Source organism: Ascaphus truei, chromosome 1, assembly GCF_040206685.1.
Source record: "Ascaphus truei isolate aAscTru1 chromosome 1, aAscTru1.hap1, whole genome shotgun sequence".
Lineage (NCBI taxonomy): Eukaryota > Metazoa > Chordata > Amphibia > Anura > Ascaphidae > Ascaphus > Ascaphus truei.
The window spans coordinates 460,886,696-460,911,050 of NC_134483.1; the positions used below are offsets into that span (position 1 = coordinate 460,886,696).

Sequence of the window (24,355 nt, forward strand, 5' to 3'; positions counted from 1 at the left end):
CCTCTGCAACAGGCTGCACTTCCCTCAGGCAATGTCCTGCAGCATCTCTCTCACTATTTCTACAGTGAAAAGGGTCCCTATCTGAGGCCTTTCCCTATAGTACTCACATATAAGTTCCTCTACTGTGGCTTAGGGGACTATCTGGGACCTTGGGGGCAATTATGGCTTAGCCCACCGAAGCACTTCTCTGGGTACCCTACCTGCACCCTCTCTGTCCAGACCTTGACTGCCTCTTCCTGCCCCAACATGCAGTATATCTCCCTTCCCTTTCCTGTGGAAACAGCTATAACATTGGTTCCCTGGCGTCAGGTGGTACTCAGCCCCTAATACTATGGGGCTTGTAGTCCCCACGGGCTCTGTATTACATTGGGGCCGAGTGCGCATGGCATGCTGTGCATGCGCGATTCCTAATGGCCGCTGCGTGTGCTCTGCGCATGCGCGAACCGGAACAGATGCGGGCGCAACCAGCAATGGTTGCGCCCTGTGATGAGGGCCACCGGCGAGCCTGTCTGCTGAAGCATTTTATTCTTTTTTTTTTTGTTTTAAACAGTCACCTCTGTTTTATCTGGCACTGCTCACAGAATTCCTTTACTATTAATAAGAGTTTCTGCAATAAAAGCATAGTGATTTCCAAACCTTTTAAGTGACATTATCTTAGCCTCAGAGCAGGAAGAACTTTAATAAAGACACTCTGAATATACAGCTGGCATTTGATGCTTGAGCACTTCCACTGTTCTGATTTTCATGAAACTTTAAGCCAAGACCAGCTCACTGTGGAACATTTCCTTGATTATTATTCCATGGCATAATGAAAGAAGGTAATCCTCTGTAAAATTAATTCAACCACAACAGAAAATATTATGAAATGTTTTTGTTTTTTATTCAGCAATACATATATACTGTCTGTTTGTATGTGTGTGTGTATGTATATGTACATATATATACATATATACATGCTAATCCCCAGTACAGTACAGTACATACATGCTAATCCACACACAACGGGATAACAGGAGCAAACACCATTGTGAACACAGAAGTGCATAAAAAATGGACTGGGCTAACATGCAATAGTATCTGTTGGCCAGCGGGTGCATTGCCACCTACTACATCTGTATAAAAAGAAAGAAAAGAAAATTGCAGCACGAATGAATAACATATATAGATCATTATAAATGGATGCAAAAAATGAGGTTTCTGCGCCTGTGCTGTTCACTATTGAATCCGTAATCCGCTTGCAGCTGTGAACGCCAGGAGCCCCTTGTCTACTGCTCCTAATTAAGGAGAGCCCCCGAGGGAGCCCTCCTCACAACAACAAAAAAACACAAGGTGCAAAAACGCACCGCTGATTAGCATAAAATTATTTAATGATTAGTCACAATGACCACAGATGCAAAGATAATTACTAAACACCACACATACAATGAAAATAATAATAATAAAAAATAATAATAAAAATTAAAAATTCAAATTAAAAAGAGAGGGTGGATCCCACGGATACAACCCCTAGGTACCAGCTTCAAAATGAAGCACACAGACATAAAAACAATTTGTAGAACCACCCCTACTAGAAAGGACACTCTATTAAAGTGAAGGACTAGCAAGGGCTCGAAACCGCAATGGGGGGAGTAGGTACTAACCACAAACAGCAGCGGGTGCCGAACAGGAACGCGGATACTGTACTGTAAGTCCGGACAACGCGAACACGCTGGCAGAAGGAACACACTACCTTCCTGGTTCTCCTCCTCCAGCCAATCGGTGAATGCGCAGAGCTCCGCTACATGACCTCTACGTGTTTCACAACCACGTGCTTCGTCCTGAGGGGTTGTATCCTAGGGGTTGTATCCATGGGATCCCCCCTCTCTTTTTAATTTTAATTTTTATAATAATTTTTTTTATTATTATTTTCATTGTATGTGTGGTGTTCAGTAATTATCTTTGCATTTGTGGTCATTGTGACTAATCATTAAATAATTTTATGCTAATCCGCGGTGCACTTTTGCGCCTTGTATTTTTTACCATTATAAATGCATGAATATATTGTTAAACTGGATATTTAAAAATGCAGAGATAATAAAATTCATATGAATTGAGAAGAGCAGTTGATATAGGCAAATGTAAACCAATAAATGTTAAGTGTGTGTATAGCCAAATATAAACAGACAACACAAAACCAACAAACAAACAACATGTAGAACAAGGGTAGGTAACCAAGGGTAAGCGGCACCACAGCGTGATTCACAGTCACAGGCGACAGACGTGCAGTGCTTCAGCAGAGAGGCAGAGATGCCAGGACTGAACAATGCAAACAACACAGCAACCATGATGGGATCTTTTAACCAGCTTGAATTTCTTGCTACACTGAGAACCGGAGCGAAACCACGTGTGATTCACAGTCAGAGGCAACAGACGTGCAGTGCTTCAGCAGATAGCAGAGACGCCAGGACTAAACAACGCACCAACCGTTATGGGATCTTTTAATCAACTTGTATTTCTTGCTACACTGAGAACCGAAGCGAAAGCCACGTGTGATTCACAGTCACGGGATAGACGTGCAGTGCTTCAGCGGAGAGGCAGAGACACAAAGACGCCAGGACTGAACAACACACCTACTCAGGAGGGATCATCTGACATGCTTGAACTGCTTGCTACATTGTACTGTATGTTGCTACTAACTTTTTCAGTGCTATACAGACTGATGGTATTTTACCATATTGGTATTTTCTATTGCTTGTAAACATCTTTCTACAATACCAGTCCCTTTGCCACGAGGACTATCTATAAGAACTATTCTATATTGCGCTGAATGTTACAGTATATTCACCATATATATAACTTTGGCCACAAGCAGACACACTTACCAGAATGCCCTCCTACTGTCTCTTTACATTTTTCTTACCAACAAATTAGATTGTAAACTCTTCGGAGCAGGGACTCCTTTTTTCTTAATGTTACTTTTATGTCTGAAGCCCTTCTCCCATTTAAGTGTTATTTATATGATTGTCACATATATTACTGCTGTGAAGCACTATGTACATTAATGGCGCTATATAAAGACATGCATATATATATATATATATATATATATATGTATAGAAAAATATAAGAAAAAAAAGCGCCAAATCCTAGTGCATTACTGTGCAAAAATCGATATATTTAATTCCCAAAAATCTCAATAAAAATGAACTCACAAACATAAAACAATTAAAAGCATTGTATGAGTAATACTCATGCTCCTAGGACCAGGAAACGCTGCTTTGCTGTTGAAGTCCCTCCGTGGCTCCACTGGAACAGATAGCTGCCTCCGTTGTTCACTGCCTGCAGGAACTGACGAATCAGGCACTCCACGATGGTCTCTCCCCCGGTGCACACCAACCAGTTGCTTTTTAGTTCCCACCGGGGACGGTTGAAGTCGCGGACCAGCGGATGACGTCACGGGAACCGTTCTTAATACCGGACCGGTATAGAAACTCAGCAGTTCAATTGCAAGCGTTGAAAAGTCCACTGCACACCTTCCCTACGCGTTTCATTCAGAATGATGGTCAGTCCGTATAGAGCCAGAGTAAAGCACTTGTCCTTCGCATATCTTTGCATTATATACAGCCACAGGGGGTGCAACAAATAATTCACTTCTTGCAAAATAAATAATGAAGGGGAGCTGCCATCAGGAACACTCTATGCGTTTCACCTTTAGGTGGGCTTCGTCACGGAGACCACTCCGTGACGAAGCCCACCTAAAGGTGAAACGCATAGAGTGTTCCTGATGGCAGCTCCCCTTCATTATTTATTTTGCAAGAAGTGAATTATTTGTTGCACCCCCTGTGGCTGTATATAATGCAAAGATATGCGAAGGACAAGTGCTTTACTCTGGCTCTATACGGACTGACCATCATTCTGAATGAAACGCGTAGGGAAGGTGTGCAGTGGACTTTTCAACGCTTGCAATTGAACTGCTGAGTTTCTATACCGGTCCGGTATTAAGAACGGTTCCCGTGACGTCATCCGCTGGTCCGCGACTTCAACCGTCCCCGGTGGGAACTAAAAAGCAACTGGTTGGTGTGCACCGGGGGAGAGACCATCGTGGAGTGCCTGATTCGTCAGTTCCTGCAGGCAGTGAACAACGGAGGCAGCTATCTGTTCCAGTGGAGCCACGGAGGGACTTCAACAGCAAAGCAGCGTTTCCTGGTCCTAGGAGCATGAGTATTACTCATACAATGCTTTTAATTGTTTTATGTTTGTGAGTTCATTTTTATTGAGATTTTTGGGAATTAAATATATCGATTTTTGCACAGTAATGCACTAGGATTTGGCGCTTTTTTTTCTTATATTTTTCTATGCAGGTGGAGAGGGAGGTCGTTGTGCCCTTTTAAGAAGCTGCCGGTTGATCCTAATAGTGCATCTGTCACTCCCCAATTATTGGACCTATTTGTTGGACTCTAGAGGACTATCTGCAATTAGCAGATTAAGGCAAAGTTCACAGCACCACACATATTTTTTTGTATAATTGTATGTTTTAGCTTTTTTTATATCAGACATTCACAGTGCACTTTTGGTATATGAATTGATTTCACTATTCAGGATTTATTTTAGTAGTATTCATTATATTGATTTATCAATAATTTGTATATCTATTTATGATTTTTATTAGTTAATTCAATTTTATATATCCTATATTTCTGGTTTTCCACACACAAGCGCAGACCCTCATTGTATATATTATATATATATGTATATGTATATGTATATGTATATGTATATGTATATATATATATATATATATATATATATATATATATATATATATATATATATATATATATTTATCAGGGCAAAATGGCCACACACACAATGTATAATGCCTGTGCAGACAGATATGGTGCAAGGTAAACAGGGGTTAACAGTAAGTCACTAAGAATCACAGCTATGATCCAAAATACCAGCACAACACAGTAATAGAAAAATAAAGAATTTATAAAATTTATTTAGCCCTGAAGTACTGTAGGTCCCCCTGGGGGAAGGTCCATCTGGGGACCAAAACTTTGGGCTTAATGTTTGCTTATTGGTCTTTATATTTTTTTTATGTTTCTGTTACTGTGCTGTGCTATTATTTTGGGTCATAGCTGCAATTCTTATTGACTTATGAGAGAGCATCAAGAGGGTAAGCACACCATACTTGCAGCAAACATGGTACTTTAATGATCTACATTTCGGCTTCCCAATGGAGACATGAAACAGGCCCCATTGGGAAGTGGAAACGTTGATCGTTAAAGTACCACATTTGCTTCCGGTACTATATGGTGTGCCTTTCCCATTGATTTTCTACTTTATACTTTAACTACTGTAGTATTTGTGCTCTGCCATTGGGATTTCCAGGACGCTTCTCCTCCATAAAGGGACTTCTGATCTCTGCGTCTCAATGGCCTTCTGTATTCCATGCCTCCTCTGGGAATACACACATTAAACACGTCTTTTTCCTCCGATTGGTTAGCTCTACAGTCTACTCATATGCGTTTCGCCAATCAGGTTGGATTAATCTCTATATGTAGCTCTGGTTATTTAGGATTTTATTATCCTTTGTTGGCTGGCAATAGGATTATACACCCAATTCTATTTGTGTATATTCAATTTTACAATATTATGATTGAGTTTCAGTCCATATTTAATACAAGTCTGTTTTATTATATAGCACTAGAGTGAGATATAATTTGAGCAAAAGGAGAAAGAGGGGCGAAATCTCTAAAGTGTGGCCACACCAATTGCCAATCCAAAAAATAATAAGAAAAGCCCCTTCGGGCTTGAAACGGCGTGTTTGCTTTGCATGCTCTATAATAAAGGGCTAATGTACTTCAAACATATGTACTTGAGAAAAATAGTAGCAGTGCACCAATTGCAATGTGAACAAATATTTTACTTAAAGCAATACTGTATATAAAGTAATGTGAAAAATTATTGTTTGTGTAAACCCAAAACCAAGTGAATAGTGATTTAGGCAAAATGATACAGGAAATATCAATAGTGAAGGTGTATCAAAAAGATTGAAGTACACAACCTTGTCTCAAGGGTTAATTATGATAGAATCTGCTGCTATCCAGATAAGATGGCTCGTCATCTCAGAGTGCTAGAAAAAACAGGAAAAGGACAAACGCACGACTCTCATAGTGTTGTCTTTAAATATATATATATATATTGCATAATGGTAAAAGGGTGAGTATCACAGATACAGAAGAATAAATCTTTAAAGTATTTCATGTATCAATGACATGGTTACTGCAACGGAACACAGTCTCCACACATACCACGGATAATCAGTATGGTTCTGGACTGGGCAGCGGTGAGGGGAAGACTGACAGAGATGCCACCGGCAGAGTTGATCAGCGTTGTCGGCTTCTAGACGAGGCAGCGGTGAGAAAGGTATATAGGAGGACTTCCTATTGGTGCATCCAAAGTCACGAAAAGTCTGACGGAGACTCCACCAGCAGAGTTGAAAGTATACTCCAGCGGGGGTGTTACTATTGGCTGTAGCGAGTGGTGGCTGATGACTTCAACAAAGCATCACCATATGGCAGGATGTCGAAGAGCTTGAGTAAGACTGCAAACGTAGGAAATCACAGTATATTCCAAATACTCAAAGAATCCAAAAGACTCCAGCGTGTTTCATAGAATACACTACTTCTGGATGCACTGATTGGTCCTCCTACTTACCTGCCTTGCTGCTGCCTGGTCCAGAAGTCAACAACGCTGATTATCCATGGCGTGTGTGGAGACTGTGGTCCTTTGCGGTAACCCATGTCATTGATACATGAAATGCTTTAAAGATTTGTTCGTCTGTACAGTATGTGTGATACTCACCCTTTAACAAATATGTAATAAAATAAAAAATAAATACTACACTATGAGAGTCATGCGCTTGTCGTTTTTCTGTTTTTTATATGTACTTGAGAGTCTGATTCTGCTGGAAACTGCTAAACAGAGGGCTATCTTTTTTGTTATTATTTTTTATTCTATTTTATTATGCCATTGCATGTAGTGTTATACACATGCAGCCAACATTATTACTATCAGTGGCGCGCACCTATGGGTGAAATGGCAGTGATTTAAAACAATGGATGCTTCTCCCACTGGCTGCTTATGTATGTCCTGCTGTAGTGCATGATGGTATACGGTGTCACCTAAACTTATAAGGTGCATGACAAACTCTCCCTGAGGATGTTACAATATTATATTCGAGCTATAACACTGCTTTGCAAAATAGAACATAAATGCTTAAATTAATGCTGTTATTTGGAACAGTTACTGCAGTTTTGTGAGTGGCCAATTCATGGAAATACAGTAGACTATCAATTTAATCAATACAGCTAAAAATTCAGCAATCTGTATTTGTGTCACAATGGAATAACTTAACTTGTGCAAAGTCTTTTACCTAACCTTCCTGGCTCACTATCTGATGTTTTAGTCACTGAGCTAATAATTTTCCTTTGGCATTATGGCCTGTCAAAAAGACATGAACCAGTCATTAGTACAACAGTGTGCTGCTAAAGGCAATTTTTAAATTAAAAATAGCTGTGACTAAAGAATTACAGTACCTCAACATTGAACTAATGGCACAAAGGACATCCCCACTAAAGATAGGTGAATTTTTTTTGTGGATTTGGATCCATCTCAGTTAGTCCGGTTTTTTTGATCAGCAGATATCTGCTGATCTGTCTCAAAAATAGCAATCTGCCTTTGCAGAATTTTTTTTTCTATCATTGACAATCTGTGCAATGGATGAATAATTAGAACCAAAAAAACATAATTTGTGATCAATAGATGAGGAGGAGCTGAGAAGGAGTATGAAAGAGGGGCAGCATCCAGGACAAACTTCTTTTTTTTTTTTTTGGATCACCACATTTTTCATTATTATTATTATTATTATTATTATTATTATTATTATTATTATTATTATTATTATTATTATTATTATATTCATATAAGTGTACTGTATATGAAGATTTGTATCTCTTGAAATGCTGATCTGCTGTGGGACTTTTGCTTAATTTCTATGGACAGCCGACATGAGTCAGGAGCGCTAATTGCTACCTGGTTTTAATAAACCCTATTGGAGCTAGGAATTACCATGGCTGACTGGCTGATGGAATCACAGAATGCGTGGATGTATATGTCCTTGGCTAGCCTGCAGTTACTTACATGATCTTACCAACTGACATATGATGATTCACAAACGACCATACTTTCATTTACATCATTTTATTGCCAAAACCAGAAATGTTGGCATCATATATTAGTCCCATTTGAATGTTGAATATCTAGTAGTAGTGGTGTCCAAACAAGCCAGCCCCTTATGTGCTAGTAGTAGGGAGGCATACATTATGTCAAACTTTTTTTTGACAGGTGCCATGCCCCCTTTTGGGCTAAGCCCTGCCCCCTTTTGGACATAAACCCGCCCCATGTCCCGCCCCTTCCGTATCCGGCCCCACCCCCTGCGCCAATTTTTTGAGGTTGAAGCCCTCTGCGCAAATAAAAAACATGGTTGACGCCCCCTGTGCCAAAAATTCGCAGTTGACGCCCCCTGCGCCAAAAAAACGCGGTTGACGCCCCCCTGCGCCAATTTTTTATTATGAGGTGTATTTTTTATTCTTTTTTGTGATTGATGCGTAATGTTGACGTAGATTGGAAGGGGCGTATAAATAGACGGGGCATGTCCGGGCATGTTTATAGGCTTTTGGGACATGCCCGAACATGTTTTTTTTTCTACGGGCAAGTCTGGACATGTTTATTCTGAAATAACGCAGTGCGCATGTCAGAAAATTTAAAAAGACGTTGAAAAGAGGGCATAGCAATTTTTAAAAATTCAGACAGAATACTGCTTTAAGAGAATAAACTCTTTTTTTAAATTTTTGAAGTGAAACTTCCTTAGTGGCACCTCATTCGAACTGGGGCAAAAATGGATGGTGGAGACAGAAATGAAACGGATGTGACGTCAGTGCTGGCAGTTGAGGCCGGGCTGTGTTCTGGCTCAGCCCGACCCCAACACTGACATCACACCCGCTCCACAAATCAGATGCGCCGCGCCGCTCCTGAAGGCTGCTGCTCCCCCCACATGGCCGATGACATATGCGGCGGCGGCGCCGCTCCTAACGGCCGCAATTTCCCCCAGGTGGAGATGGGCACGGGCGGCATCCGGGGCAGCGGGGACCGGCTCTCCTGCTACAACCCGCTGACCGCTCTCTGTCCCAGCCGCGCGCTCTGCCGGGCTGGAGACTCAGACAGAGCCCCCCTGCGCATGCCATTCCTCCCACACGTCCGCCGCCACCATTCCTAACTGCACTGCTGCCCGCTGACATGCGCGGTAGCCATGGCGACGCTCACGGGCGGCTCGGAGACCTCACGCTGCTGGGTGAATGAGGAGGATGGCTTTCCCCCCTCCTGCTCCCCGCCCCCCGCTCAACATACTCACCGCCGTCACAGCTAATTTTTTTACGAGTTATTACGAGTGCCGAGATCCTGCACTGGTGCGGCTGCGCCGAACTGCTGCTGCTCTCCGCGGGGGCCCTCCAAGTTAAGGAGTTCTCCAGCTTCGAGGCTGGCGCTGCCAACCAGTAGAAGGCTCTGTTCGTGGTGAGCTGTGGGGGGTGAGTGGATGGGGTGAACTTCATGGCTGAGGTGATGTGGGCGCTGCTGCTGCTGGTCCCGATCTCCCCGCACCTATTCCTGGCCCCGGCCTTCTCCTCTCTCTTCCCGCTGCTACCTGGCGGAGACCTGCAGGCTCTCAACTGCAGCTGGCCGGACAAGAAGAGGAGCCCGGGGCTGGGGGATATGGAGCTGCCCTCCTTGCCCCCCCGAGCTACAGCTTCACATCCGGAGCCTGGTTTCAGGACTTAACCACCTGATGGAGGGTATCGGTGTGAGAGAGGAGTGCTTCTCGGTGGGTCACCTGAGAAGGATCATTGCGGGGGAGCTGGCCAGCTATCCTCAGGCGAAAAACCGCAGGAAGCATACACTGACACATACACACACACACACACACACACACACACACACACACACACTGACACATACACACACACACACACACACACACACACACACAGACTGACACATACACACACACTGACTGACACATACACACACATACACACTCACTGACTGACACACAAACTGACTGACTCACACACACACACTCACTGACTGACACACATACACACTCACTGACTGACACACACACACTCACTGACTGACACACACACACACACTGACTAACACACACACACTGACTAACACACACACACACTCACTGACTGACACACACACTCACTGACTGGCACACATACACACTCACGCACTGACTGACACACATACACACTCTCTCACTGACTGACACACATACACACTCACTGACTGACACACACACACACACACACACACACACAAACACTCACACTCACTGACTGACACACATACACTGACACACACACACTCACTGACTGACACACATACACACTCACTCACTGACTGACATACATACACACTCACTCACAGACTGACACACATACACACTCACTCACACACCTACACACTCACTCACTGACTGACACACATACACACTCACTGACTGACACACACACACACACACACACACACACACACACACACACACACACACACACACACACACACACACACACACACACACACACACACACACACACACACACACACACACTCACACTCACTGACTGACACACATACACTGACTGACACACACACACTCACTGACTGACACACATACACACTCACTCACTGACTGATACACATACACACTCACTCACTGACTGACACACATACACACTCACTCACGGACTGACACACATACACACTCACTCACGGACTGACACACATACACACTCACTCATGGACTGACACACATACACACTCACTCACTGATACACACCTACACTGACTGACACACACACCTACACTGACTGACATACACTGACTGATACATACAGACTGACACACACACACCCCAGTGATGCGCCGAACAGCGCCCACAAGTGATGTGCCTACTCCCCCGCCCCCCCCCCACCCTGTGAGCTGCCGAGCACCTCCCATGTTCCGTACCTCCGCTGGGGGGCTGGCTGCAGCAGGAAACACAGCCCACAGCTCCGCCGGGGGAGGAGACTCAGACAGAGTTCTCCTTGTTCGCAGCTACGTCGTGGTGGGTGTAGGTCGCAGAGAGAGACATACACACCACAAACACACACACTGACTGACACACACAGACACACACACACACACTGACTGACACACGCAGACACAAATAATTCAGTTACTATAAATATAGATGTGCAAATAGCTAAAACATGTGGTCAAACTTTTGTGTTTTGGAAGTCAAATTGTTTTGTGATTTTTAATTAAAAACATCACTATCACAAATAAAATTTATGTGACAAAAAACAAAGAAGTTTCACTTACTATGCGCGTGCTCAGCACACACAGCTTTTTTTTTATTTGTATAGAGTCTGTACGTGTGTTAGCCGCAACAGGGATACATAAAAATAAAAAAGCACACGTGTATGAGTCAAAAATATTTATTTTATTTTTAAACGCTACAACCGTTTCAAGCATGAAATAATTACAAGTCGTATTTACAAGTAAAAAAGTAAATAAGGCATTTCAAAAGACTACATTTTTTTAAATTCAGACAGAATAATGCTTTAAGAGAATAAACTCTTTTTATATATTTTTTATTTGTATAGAGTCTGTACGTGTGTTAGACGCAACAGGCATACATAAAAAATAAAAAAGCACAAGTGTATGAGTCAGAAATATTTATTTTATTTTTAAACGCTAAAACCATTTCAAGCAGGAAATAATTACAAGTCGTATTTACAAGTAAAAAAGTAAATAAGGCATTTCAAAAGTCTTTGAAATGCTTTGAATGCGTTTCATAGCAGTTGAATCAATATCCTCGTTGGCAGAGTGGTGTGGGGTCACAATGACAGGCCAGGCAAACACATGCAGTGTTAATTGAGAATAGTGGTGTCATGTGAACATCCTCATTGGCAAAAGGGGGGGGGGGCATTATTCCGGCATTGTGAATAATTACTGATTGATATGCTTATCAGGAGAAACAAAAGCAATAAGCATGATTATTTTCACTGTTTGGCTATCCTGAGTGATAACTTATGCGAGGTTCAACAGGATATCAGTAACGCTTTAAACATCTGTGGAAAGGATCATAGATACATTATATTGTTTTATGAAACACTATTAAAGAATGCACAGCCATACAAGCTCACAAAAAAAACGGATGCACAATTACGAAAAATATATTACACGCCGAAAACGCCGGGTTCCTTTGGCGGCATACAGAGTTTAAATAATGCAGCACAAAAATACGGTATTTCAAATGCAACGGTCAAAAATTATCTTTCAGATCAAGATCTATATTCGTTATACAAACCAGCGTGAAAATTTTTCAAAAGGAATATGATTTTCGTTTTGAATGTGGATTCGCAGTGGCAGGCAGACCTCGTATCAATGATTGATTTTGCCAAGTGTAATGACGGCTACCGCTATATTCTGACGGTTATTGATATTTTGTCAAAATACGCCTGGGCGAAATTGTTGCAAAATAAAACCGGGTTAAGCGGCGCTACAGCGTTACAGGAAATTTTCTTAGAGGGCCGCGTGCCTCAAAAGTTACAAACTGACGGGGGTAAAGAATTCTTGAATAAGAATGTTAATTTACTGCTCCAAAAATATGGCGTTATCAGTTTCATCTCCGGCAACTCAGTAAGTCCGCCGTTGTTCAGCGCTTTAATAGGACATTAAAAACGAAAATGTGGCGCTTTTTCACAGCTCATAATACGCACCGGTACAGCGATGTGTTATTAGACTTAATATACAGCTATAACCACACGCCACATCGCACCATTAAGTGTGCGCCAAAGGATGTAACACAAGCGAATTCTCTCACCATTTGGAATACTATTTATAGGACACATTTGAGTTCTAAGAAACTTAAGCCACTTTTAAAAATTGGAGACCACGTTCGGCAATCAATGTACAGTATAAAGGCATTTTTACAAAGGGTTATGAACAGTGTTTTACAGATGAAATATTTATTATTGCTGATGTACGCACGAAAGGCGTAAAACCTCTGTATAAGCTTACAGATAGCAGTGGTGAGGCCATAGAAGGCTCATTCTACGCTGAAGAGATACAAAAAATAGCAAAGAATTTAAATTGCGTTTACAGAATTGAGAAGATATTAAAACAAAAAAGCGTAATGCGTAAAATCGTCTATTACGTTAAATGGTGGGGGTACCCTACAAAATTCAACAGCTGGATAGAAAAAGCACAACTAACACGTTTGTAAAAATACGCCGCCATGGAGGATATTGCATTTTATGTAACCTTGCCTAGTAATGCGTCATACGAAACGTTCCCCCAAAATGACATTTCTAATTATACGACAAAACTAGCCAAGCCCATTATTTTAAAAGGTGAATGGGAGGTTGCTTTAACAGAAATACAGTATCCGCATACTTGGAATACATTTGAAAACGTGGACGGTAACGTATCTGAAATACAACTAAGTCCGCAGATATGGAACGCTGCGCCAGACAGCACAATACATGTAACGCCGCTAAGCGCAATTAAATGAAATTTCATGGTGAAACCGGGTTATTATAGTGATATTAATGAATTGGTTAGGTCTATTAATGAGGCGATGGTCAGCAGCAAAGTGAAATTGAAATATGACGACTTTGAAAGAACAGTGTCTGTTGTGGGCACTCAACGCTTTACAGCCTCAGAGCGTATGATGAACATTCTAGGCCTGGAATCTAATAACATCGATAAAATTGAAAAAAGGGCAGGCATACATTATGTCAAACTTTTTTGGATAAGTGCCATGCCCCTTTTTGGCCTAAGCCCCGCCCCCTTTGGCCATAAACCCGCCCCATGTCCCGCCCCTTCCGTATCCGGCCCCGCCCCTTCTGTATCCGGCCCCGCCCCTTGCGCCAATTTTTTGAGGTTGACGCCCCCTGCGAAAAAAAACAGTGGTTGACGCCCCCTGCGCCAAAAACTCGCGGTTGAAGCCCCCTACGACAAAAAAACACGGTTGATGCCCCCTGCGCCAATTTTTTATTATGATGTGTATTTTTTATTCTTTTTTTGTGAATGGTGCGTACTGTTGACGTAGATTGGAGGGGGCGTATACATACGCGGGGCATGTCCGGGCATGTTTATAGGCCTTTGGGACATGTCCGAACATGTTTTTTTTCATACGGGCAAGTCTGGACATGTTTATTCTGAAATAACGCAGTGCGCATGTCAGAAAATTTCAAAAGACGTTGAAAAGAGGGCATAGCAATTTTTAAAAATTCAGACAGAATACTGCTTTAAGAGGCTAAACCCATCATGTGTCAGGGTGGCCGAGTGGTTTAAGGTGTTGGACTTAAGATCCAATGGACGTATATCCGCGTGGGTTCGAATCCCTCCCCAGACATAATCTTTTTATATTTTTTTTATTTGTATAGAGTCTGTACGTGTGTTAGCCGCAACAGGGATACATAAAAAAATAAAAATAAAGCACAATTGTATGAGTCAAAAATTGTTTATTTTATTTTTAAAAGATACAACATTTTCAAGTAGGAATTAATTACAAGGCGTATTTACAAGTTAAATAAAAAGTATTAAACGGCAGTTAAGGCATTAATAGACTAAATACATCTAGAGTCGTTAGGTTAGTACGATACATAGTATAGAGGGACTGCAATAAATGTCTTATTTACAGTGGGAAAAAAAAATTAACAATTTATTTACAGTTTCAACCAGTCAGCCGAAGTCGTTAATAGACTACCCCTCCTCTTGTTTAGTAAATACCCCGGCGGTGATGTTAAACCAGGGGCGCTTAAAGAACTGTAACGCAAATCAGAGGTTCTTTTCTGAAGGGGTAAAAGGGTTGGTGAAGGAGGGGATGTTGTATCGTGGGCCCGTATTTTTAAGCGATCCAGGCTTTCTCTATTTGTTGCATTACCTACAACCGATGAGGGGATATTCAGTTCAGCCATCGCAGACAGAAAAGGACTCCAACCATGGGGTATTTTACGCTGTGTAACAGTGTGACTTTGTGTAACACCGCGTACCAAATCCAGTAAATTAGAGCCTGGTATAACCTGTTTTTTATAAATAAATTCCCCTTTGTCATTCCAGCTTGTAATATGTTAAGCCTGAAACATTTTACTGAGCAATAACTCTGCATTTTTCTTGAAGCGGACGTTCACATTTGTAACAACCTCACGAATCAGATTGTCAGTCGTATCTGCTGAGACAATATCCTGGAAGTGTAAAGGGGGATAGGCTGTTTCATCAGTAGGCATTAAAAGTGTTATGCGGCTCTTCTCCCCTTCGCTCTGTTTAGCATGTACCAAGTATTTCTGCAGTACAGTAGTGTATCTTTTAATCTTTTCATCCTCTGATAAATTATTGCTGTTTAAGATAGCGTTAATTTCTGTATCTAGGCGTTGCATGACAACTTCACGTATGTCGGCCTCTCGCTGTGGGGGACGCTGTAAACGGTCCATATCTTGTTTGGGGACCAGGTACATTTTCTCAGCATATTCCATTAGCGGTTAGTGAGAAGGCCAGTCAGCAAAGTTATAGCAAAACCCAAAAGAGAGCCAATAAAGCCGCCGGACTGCTTCACCAGGCGTTTCTTTTTTACAATTGTAAATTTTTTATCGCTCAGCTTTTTTATAATTTTACGCCACTTTTTAAGTATGCCAATTTGCCGCTTTGATAAAGGTATTTTACCTTTTAGAGCATTGAGGGCTATCTCGCATATGGCGGTGACTAAATCATTAGATGCTGAACACAGAATAACTTGTCTTTGCTTTGGTGAAGCCCTTATTAATACTTTTAAAGTATGCCAATTGCGGCGTAGTCGGTTAGACATGTTTACAACGGCGGCGCGGCTACAAGTAATGACAATCTACAGATAATTATCTCTTTTTAGAAAAGTCTTTTTTTAAAACATAGACTGTGGGGTTGTCAGGCGGAAAGATACCGTTTCTTAAGCAGTACTCACCAGGGGTCGTGGCTCTTAAATCTACTAACAAAAAACCATAGGGGACACGTGTGGCATCTTCAAGAGCCTCTAAAAAGAAGTGTGATTTACCAGGATACATTTGACGCGCTAAGGTGTTAATTTGTAATTTATCCCTAGGATTTTTAAAAAGAACCATATATTTAGTGTTTAAATTTATGGTTCTGCTTTTTTTACCCTGGCAAAAAACATTTTGTACGAGGTACATGATACTGAGGTTTCTGTGATGCACATACTTGGTGAATGCTTTTTCAATTTCAGAGCTCTCACTGGCGGCTTCCATCAAGTCATCAACGATTGTCAAATTCACTTTACCAGGGGGAAAAAGAGCATTGTCATTAAATGTAGCTGGTATACCCTCAATAAATCTAATGTGGGGCATAGTGCTTAACAGTTCATCATAAAGATTTTGCCAGCAAGCATAAAACCATACGATGTTATCAGGCTGGTGCGACAAGTGAGTGCAAGAATGTTGCAAAATCTGTTTAACAAAATAGCTTTCCCTGAATTTGACGGTCCGGCTAAAATGCACGAGAAAGGATGTTGAAGCCTGATATCCATTACAGATTTATAATTAGTAACCAAAGGGTAGGGTTGTGAAGTCGTTGGTCAGCTGTCGTTTCGTGTAAAGGAAGAAAAGGTGATGTAAAATAGCGCTAATGGGAATTGAGACAATAAACCCTACAATGAGGGTGAGCCCTAGTGGTAGAAAGGCAGCCTGGTGAAAAACTGATGGTACAATCAGATAAGACAGCATAAACAAAAAGAAATACCGGCGCCTAATGAGTCCAAAAATAATGGAAACCTGGATGTCCAGTTGAAATAGTCCCAGTCCCAAGATGATCTACAGTCACTAAATCTTTGGGTGCTCCGTTAGGACTTCATGCAGGGGAAGTGGAACATGGAATGAAAGAAGAGAGATATTTAGTGCAATACAGCTATACAAATTATACAGACATAAAATTGCAAACTGGCTGACACAAGGAGACAAGACAAACAGACACAACTAGACAAACAACACTAAAGCAAAGCTAATGATAAAAGTTAATTTATTGTAACTAAAAATAAGGTGGTAGGACAGATAGCTGATGTGCCGCTCCGGTGGGTTAAAATCTAGATAACACTCACAGGACGGCAGATGTAAAATCGCATTAGACCAATGTGAGCTGGTAACCACGTGTTGGGGGTTCGCAGGGTGTTCTGGATGCCGTGCACTCGTTCCGTTTCTCCTTGCTGGCAATAACCGGAAATGACGTCTCCGTCGTGCCGAAACCGGTAGTGGCGTCGCCGGATGTGACGTCAAGGACTGGCAATCTCCAGTGAAGCCGCAGGAAAACGGCAATCCGCACCTCCTTGCCCCTCAGTCGCTCAACCAAGGCACTCAGCGATTGTACTGCTTGTAATTCTACTCAGCAAAAATGTCCAAATCGAAATAAAATGGCCCTACGCGTTTCGTGTGTCTAAACACACTTCCTCAGGGGTATGAAGTGATGGCAGTGAGGCCAGGTATATATATCCTCAACTTGGCTCCGATTGGTCTGTCAATCAGGGCAATCATGAGGATATACCAATTAGCATAGTAAATCACTGTCATTTGATTCAGCTTTGCATGACATAAAACATAAGAAACTTAACACAACATTAAACATGACATAAAAACAAATAAAAATAGTAAATTGATATGATTAATACCAATGGCATTTGGCAATAGACAGTAGAATATATAAAAATATATAAAAAGTCCCCTATTTACAGGGTGCAAGAATAAAAGAAAACGTTCACCTGATGTTATAAGAACGCTCCTAACTCGAAGTCTACATTTAACCCTCTATAGGATAATGTTTTAAGCTCGTATATCCAGTATGCCTCACGCATACTGGATCTTTGTAATCTATCACCACCTCTTACACTAGCAGGAATAGTCTCAATGGCTTGGCATTTAAGACCGCTAGGATTTTTATCATGATGTGTGAGGAAATGATGGGATACGCTATGGGTTATCAGTCCTCTTTTTATATTGTATATGTGTTCATACACTCTCCTCTGATATGTTCTTCCGGTCCTTCCCACATATTGCAGGCCACAAGGATATTGGAGCAGATATATGACAAAACACATGACAGTTAATGTGTGACTTGATAGGATGTTCTTTCCTAGTAACGTTAGATTTAAAACTCTTAGCATTATTACTGTATGCGTGCGCATAACCCTCTATGCGTGCGCATACAGTAATAATGCTAAGAATTTTAAATCTAACGTTACTAAGAAAGAACATCCTATCAAGTCACACATTAACTGTCATATGTGTTTTGTCATATATCTGCTCCAATGTCCTTGTGTCCTGCAATATGTCGGGAAGGACCGGAAGAACATATCAGAGGAGAGTGTATGAACACATATACAATATAAAAAGAGGACTGATAACCCATAGGGTATCCCATCATTTCCTCACACATCATGATAAAAATCCTAGCGGTCTTAAATGCCAAGCCATTGAGACTATTCCTGCTAGTGTAAGAGGTGGGGATAGATTACAAAGATCCAGTATGCGTGAGGCATACTGGATATACGAGCTTTAAACATTATCCCCTAGAGGGTTAAATGTAGACTTCGAGTTAGGAGCGTTCTTATAACATCAGGTGAACGTTTTCTTTTATTCTTGCACCCTGTAAATAGGGGACTTTTAATATATTTTTATATATTCTACTGTCTATTGCCAAATGCCATTGGTATTAAACATATCAATTTACTATTTTTATTTGTTTTTATGTCATGTTTAATGTTGTGTTAAGTTTCTTATGTTTTATGTCATGCAAAGCTGAATCAAATGACAGTGATTTACTATGCTAATTGGTATATCCTCATGATTGCCCTGATTGACAGACCAATCGGAGCCAAGTTGAGGATATATATACCTGGCCTCACTGCCATCACTTCATACCCCTGAGGAAGTGTGTTTAGACACACGAAACGCGTAGGGCCATTTTATTTCGATTTGGACATTTTTGCTGAGTAGAATTACAAGCAGTACAATCGCTGAGTGCCTTGGTTGAGCGACTGAGGGGCAAGGAGGTGCGGATTGCCATTTTCCTGCGGCTTCACTGGAGATTGCCAGTCCTTGACGTCACATCCGGCGACGCCACTACCGGTTTCGGCACGACGGAGACGTCATTTCCGGTTATTGCCAGCAAGGAGAAACAGAAGGAGTGCACGGAATCCAGAACACCCTGCGAACCCCCAACACGTGGTTACCAGCTCACATTGGTCTAATGCGATTTTACATCTGCCGTCCTGTGAGTGTTATCTAGATTTTAACCCACCGGAGCGGCACATCAGCTATCTGTCCTACAACCTTATTTTTAGTTACAATAAATTAACTTTTATCATTAGCTTTGCTTTAGTGTTGTTTGTCTAGTTGTGTCTGTTTGTCTTGTCTCCTTGTGTCAGCCAGTTTGCAATTTTATGTCTGTATAATGTGTATAGCTATGTTGCACTAAATATCTCTCTTCTTTCATTCCATGTTCCACTTCCCCTGCATGAAGTCCTAACGGAGCACCCAAAGATTTAGTGACTGTAGATCATCTTGGGACTGGGACTATTTCAACTGGACATCCAGGTTTCCATTATTTTTGGACTCATTAGGCGCCGGTATTTCTTTTTGTTTATGTCGTTTCGTGTACACACACTTTTGTGTTTTCTGTAGAGGACGAGTCTCAATCTGCCAGTAACGTTTATTTCGGACAATCCCCGCCTGTTGTACCACAATCTTTTTCTGATCTTCAGGATCAGTGTGTAAGGGGTAGTCCAGGACAATATCTTTTAAAGTGTCAAAGTTAATCAATTCAGCGTTTGCAGCATTCAGTGTTATACCTTTAACTTTTAGACACGTTTTACCAGTGGAAAGCTTGTAACCGTAAGTCTTAGGGCCGGCGGAAACAAATTCTTTAATGTGTGTACCAGTCGGTAGTTCACTAGTCATCTCCCCTAAATAGTCACCCAGAGGCGGATTCCAGTCACCTGATTTGCTAACAAAAATGACATAGTCAGTGTCATGGTAGAGACACCTCTCTTGTAGCTTGTCCAAAACATTGTACAGTTCAAGACGGGCATAGGCCGTCATAAAACAGGCAATAAAAATATTGACATTACGACCTACATTGTATCCTTCCTTTGTATACTTCAGCTAACCATGGCCGTGTCATCATCTAGGAAGTCTAAAGATGACACATTGTATTGCGTTGAAAAGGCGTAACCAAAAAGTTCATCAGGGCTTGTTACAATACTTGTATTATGTAAATTAGTCTTTTGACCGAATTTACCCCACAAAGAATTTAGAAACAGTTTAGAAATTTGTCTTTTTGCAGGGTTAATGTCTATTTTATCAGCGCGTAAACGTATACCCTCTTTTGAAAAATACTCGCTGATGTATTTTTGTTTTTTTACATCGTCTGTACACCAGCTGGGGTATCAGATGCCTCCTGTTTGTCCCTGAGGTGCACCTTAATGTATTTAGCAAACAATTTGTCTGTATAATGTTCAAAGTGCCAAATTTCAAAAATTTTACACAACCGGTACCCTTTCTTCAACGCGGCCTGAATTTCAACTGTATACCACGTACCGGTCAATGAGCGCTCCTCATCCGTATGACAGCAAGGCGTCGTCTGGTTGGTGACGGCGCATGTGCTGCATAGCGGAAACATGAGCTTGCCATTCATTTTAACAGGAAGGATGGGGAAAAATAAGTCTCTAGACGGATAGACTTTTACTTAGGCAACCCCAAAGTACCTGTCAAAAGAGAAAAAATTCTCATAGATGATCTTATAGTGACCGGTGGGATACATTTTGGTTTTGTTGATAAAAGGATACAAGCTGGTAAAATCATAGTAATGTATACTCTCACCGGGCGCCGCTTTGTGGTACAGCTTAATAGCATTTGTGCGGCTGCCGTAAAGTACATCACGGGGGTTCATAGGTTGTGGAAAATCACTTTTAAGTAGAAACGTCTTTAGATCCGTATCGGTCTCTAACATGTGTTTCCACTAGTGCTCCCACAACTCACGCACCGCATAGCCACATTTGGTTTTTAGAAAATGTGTTTTGATGGCTGTTTTGTGGTACAATTGACCATATGTAAGAGATGTAACAGTGTTTGTATCTTTTTCATTGTAACACATGGGACAGCCATGGTAAAAGCAGCCGTTAAATTCAAAAGCTGTTTGAACACCATTAATCCCCGCATAACCATCCAGAAAATAGTTACCCACCTTCTTTTCACCTCCCCTTAAAGCGTGCTGTATGACTATATTCTCCTTGTAAGACACATACAGTAGCCACTGAGTGGCGGGCGTAGAGAAGCGTTTTTTTGTGATGTTGTAATTGTCAGGGGGTACAATGGCGATGGTGTTACTTGGTAAAAATTTGAGCCGAAACATAGCCATGCACACAGAGGCGAGGGTTGTCAGTCATGCCTACTGATGAAACAGCCTCTCCCCCTTTACACTTCCAGGATATTGTCTCAGCAGATACGACTAACAATCTGATTCGTGAGGTTGTTACTAATGTGAACTTCCGCTTCAAGAAAAATGCAGAGTTATTGCTCAGTAAAATGTTTCAGGCTAAACATATTACAAGCTGGAATGACAAAGGGGAATTTATTTATAAAAAACAGGTTATACCAGGCTCTAATTTACTGGATTTGGTACGCGGTGTTACACAAAGTCACACTGTTACACAGCGTAAAATACCCCATGGTTGGAGTCCTTTTCTGTCTGCGATGGCTGAACTGAATATCCCCTCATCGGTTGTAGGTAATGCGACAAATAGAGAAAGCCTGGATCGCTTAAAAATACGGGCCCACGATACAACATCCCCTACTTCATCAACCCTTTTATCCCTTCAGAAAAGAACCTCTGATTTGCGTTACAGTTCTTTAAGCGCCACTGGTTTAACATCACCGCCGGGGTATTTACTAAACAAGAGGAGGGGTAGTCTATTAACGACTTCGGCTGACTGGTTGAAACTGTAAATAAACTGTTAAAAAAAAAAATTCCCACTGTAAATAAGACATTTATTGCAGTCCCTCTATACTATGTATCGTACTAACCTAACGACTCTAGATGTATTTAGTCTATTAATGCCTTAACTGCCGTTTAATACTTTTTATTTAACTTGTAAATACGCCTTGTAATTAATTCCTACTTGAAAATGTTGTATCTTTTAAAAATAAAATAAACAATTGTTGACTCTTATACAATTGTGCTTTATTTTTATTTTTTTATGTATCCCTGTTGCGGCTAACACTCATACAGACTCTGTACAAATAAAAAATATATAAAAAGATTATGTCTGGGGAGGGATTCGAACCCACGCGGACATACGTCCATTGGATCTTAAGTCCAACGCCTTAAACCACTCGGCCACCCTGACACATGATGGGTTTAGCCTCTGAAAGCAGTATTCTGTCTGAATTTTAAAAAATTGCTATGCCCTCTTTTCAACGTCTTTTGAAATTTTCTGACATGCGCACTGCGTTATTTCAGAATAAACATGTCCAGACTTGCCCGTATTACCAAAAAGTTCATCAGGGCTTGTTACAATACTTGTATTTTGTAAATTAGTCTTTTGGCCGAATTTACCCCACAAAGAATTTAGAAACAGTTTAGAAATTTGTCTTTTTGCAGGGTTAATGTCTATTTTATCAGAGCGTAAACGTATAACCTTTTTTGAAAAATACTCGCTGATGTATTTTTTTTTTGGCATGGTCTGTACACCAGCTGAGGTATCCAGATGCCTCCTGTTTGTCCCTGAGGTGCACCTTACTGTATTTAGCAAACAATTTGTCTGTATAATGTTGAAAGTGCCAAATTTCAAAAAATTTACACAACCTGTACCCTTTCTTCAACGCGGCCTTTGGCGCACACTTAATGGTGCGATGTGGCGTGTGGTTATAGCTGTCTATTAAGTCTGATAACACATCGCTGTACCGGTGCGTATTATGAGCTGTGAAAAAGCGCCACATTTTCGTTTTTAATGTCCTATTAAAGCGCTCAACAACGGCGGACTTAACTGAGTTGCTGGAGATGAAACTGATAACGCCATATTTTTTGAGCAGTAAATTAACATTCTTATTCAAGAATTCTTTACCCCCGTCAGTTTGTAACTTTTAAGGCACGCGACACTCTAAGAAAATTTCCTGTAACGCTTTAGCGATGCTTAACCCGGTTTTATTTTGCAACAATTTTGCCCAGGCGTATTTTGACAAAATATCAATAACCGTCAGAATATAGCGGTAGTCGTCATTACACTTGGCAAAATCAATCATTGATACGAGGTCTGCCTGCCACTGCGAATCCACATTCGAAACAAAAATCATATTCCTTTTGAAATTTTTTCGCGCTGGTTTGTATAACGAATATAGATCTTGATCTGAAAGATCATTTTTGACCGTTGCATTTGAAATACCGTATTTTTGTGCTGCATTATTTAAACTCCGTATGCCGCCAAAGGAACCCGGCGTTTTCGGCGTGTAATATATTTTTCGTAATTGTGCATCTGTTTTTTTTGAGCTTGTATGGCTGTGCATTCTTTAATAGTGTTTCATAAAACAATATAATGTATCTATGATCCTTTCCACAGATGTTTAAAGCGTTACTGATATCCTGTTGAACCTCGCATAAGTTATCACTCAGGATAGCCAAACAGTGAAAATAATCATGCTTATTGCTTTTGTTTCTCCTGATAAGCATGTCAATCAGTAATTATTCACAATGCCAGAATAATGCCCCCCCCTTTTGCCAATGAGGATGTTCACATGACACACTATTCTCAATTAACACTGCATGTGTTTGTCTGGCCTGTCATTGTGACCCCACACCCCTCTGCCAACGAGGATATTGATTCAACTGCTATGAAACGCATTTCAAAGCATTTCAAAGACTTTTGAAATGCCTTATTTACTTTTTTACTTGTAAATACGACTTGTAATTATTTCCTGCTTGAAATGGTTTTAGCGTTTAAAAATAAAATAAATATTTTTGACTCATACACTTGTGCTTTTTTATTTTTTATGTATGCCTGTTGCGTCTAACACACGTACAGACTCTATACAAATAAAAATATATAAAAAGAGTTTATTCTCTTAAAGCAGTATTCTGTCTGAATTTAAAAAAAATGTAGTCTTTTGATATGCCTTATTTACTTTTTTACTTGTAAATACGACTTGTAATTATTTCCTGCTTG

At 41.0% G+C, this 24,355-nt stretch overlaps 1 protein-coding gene, 2 non-coding genes and 1 pseudogene across 3 annotated transcripts in view; 3 read left to right on the forward strand and 1 right to left on the reverse strand.

The window, feature by feature from the left end:
- Window positions 1-24,355, forward strand: part of SGCZ (sarcoglycan zeta) — a 1,846,920-nt gene that overhangs the window by 393,936 nt on the left and 1,428,629 nt on the right. The window lies entirely within an intron of this gene.
- On the forward strand, window positions 6,568-15,240 carry LOC142502786 (uncharacterized; annotated as a pseudogene).
- On the forward strand, window positions 14,435-14,518 carry TRNAL-UAA (transfer RNA leucine (anticodon UAA)). Its single transcript has one exon. It is a non-coding gene; the product is annotated as a tRNA-Leu (tRNA).
- TRNAL-UAA (transfer RNA leucine (anticodon UAA)) lies at window positions 22,460-22,543 on the reverse strand. Its single transcript has one exon. It is a non-coding gene; the product is annotated as a tRNA-Leu (tRNA).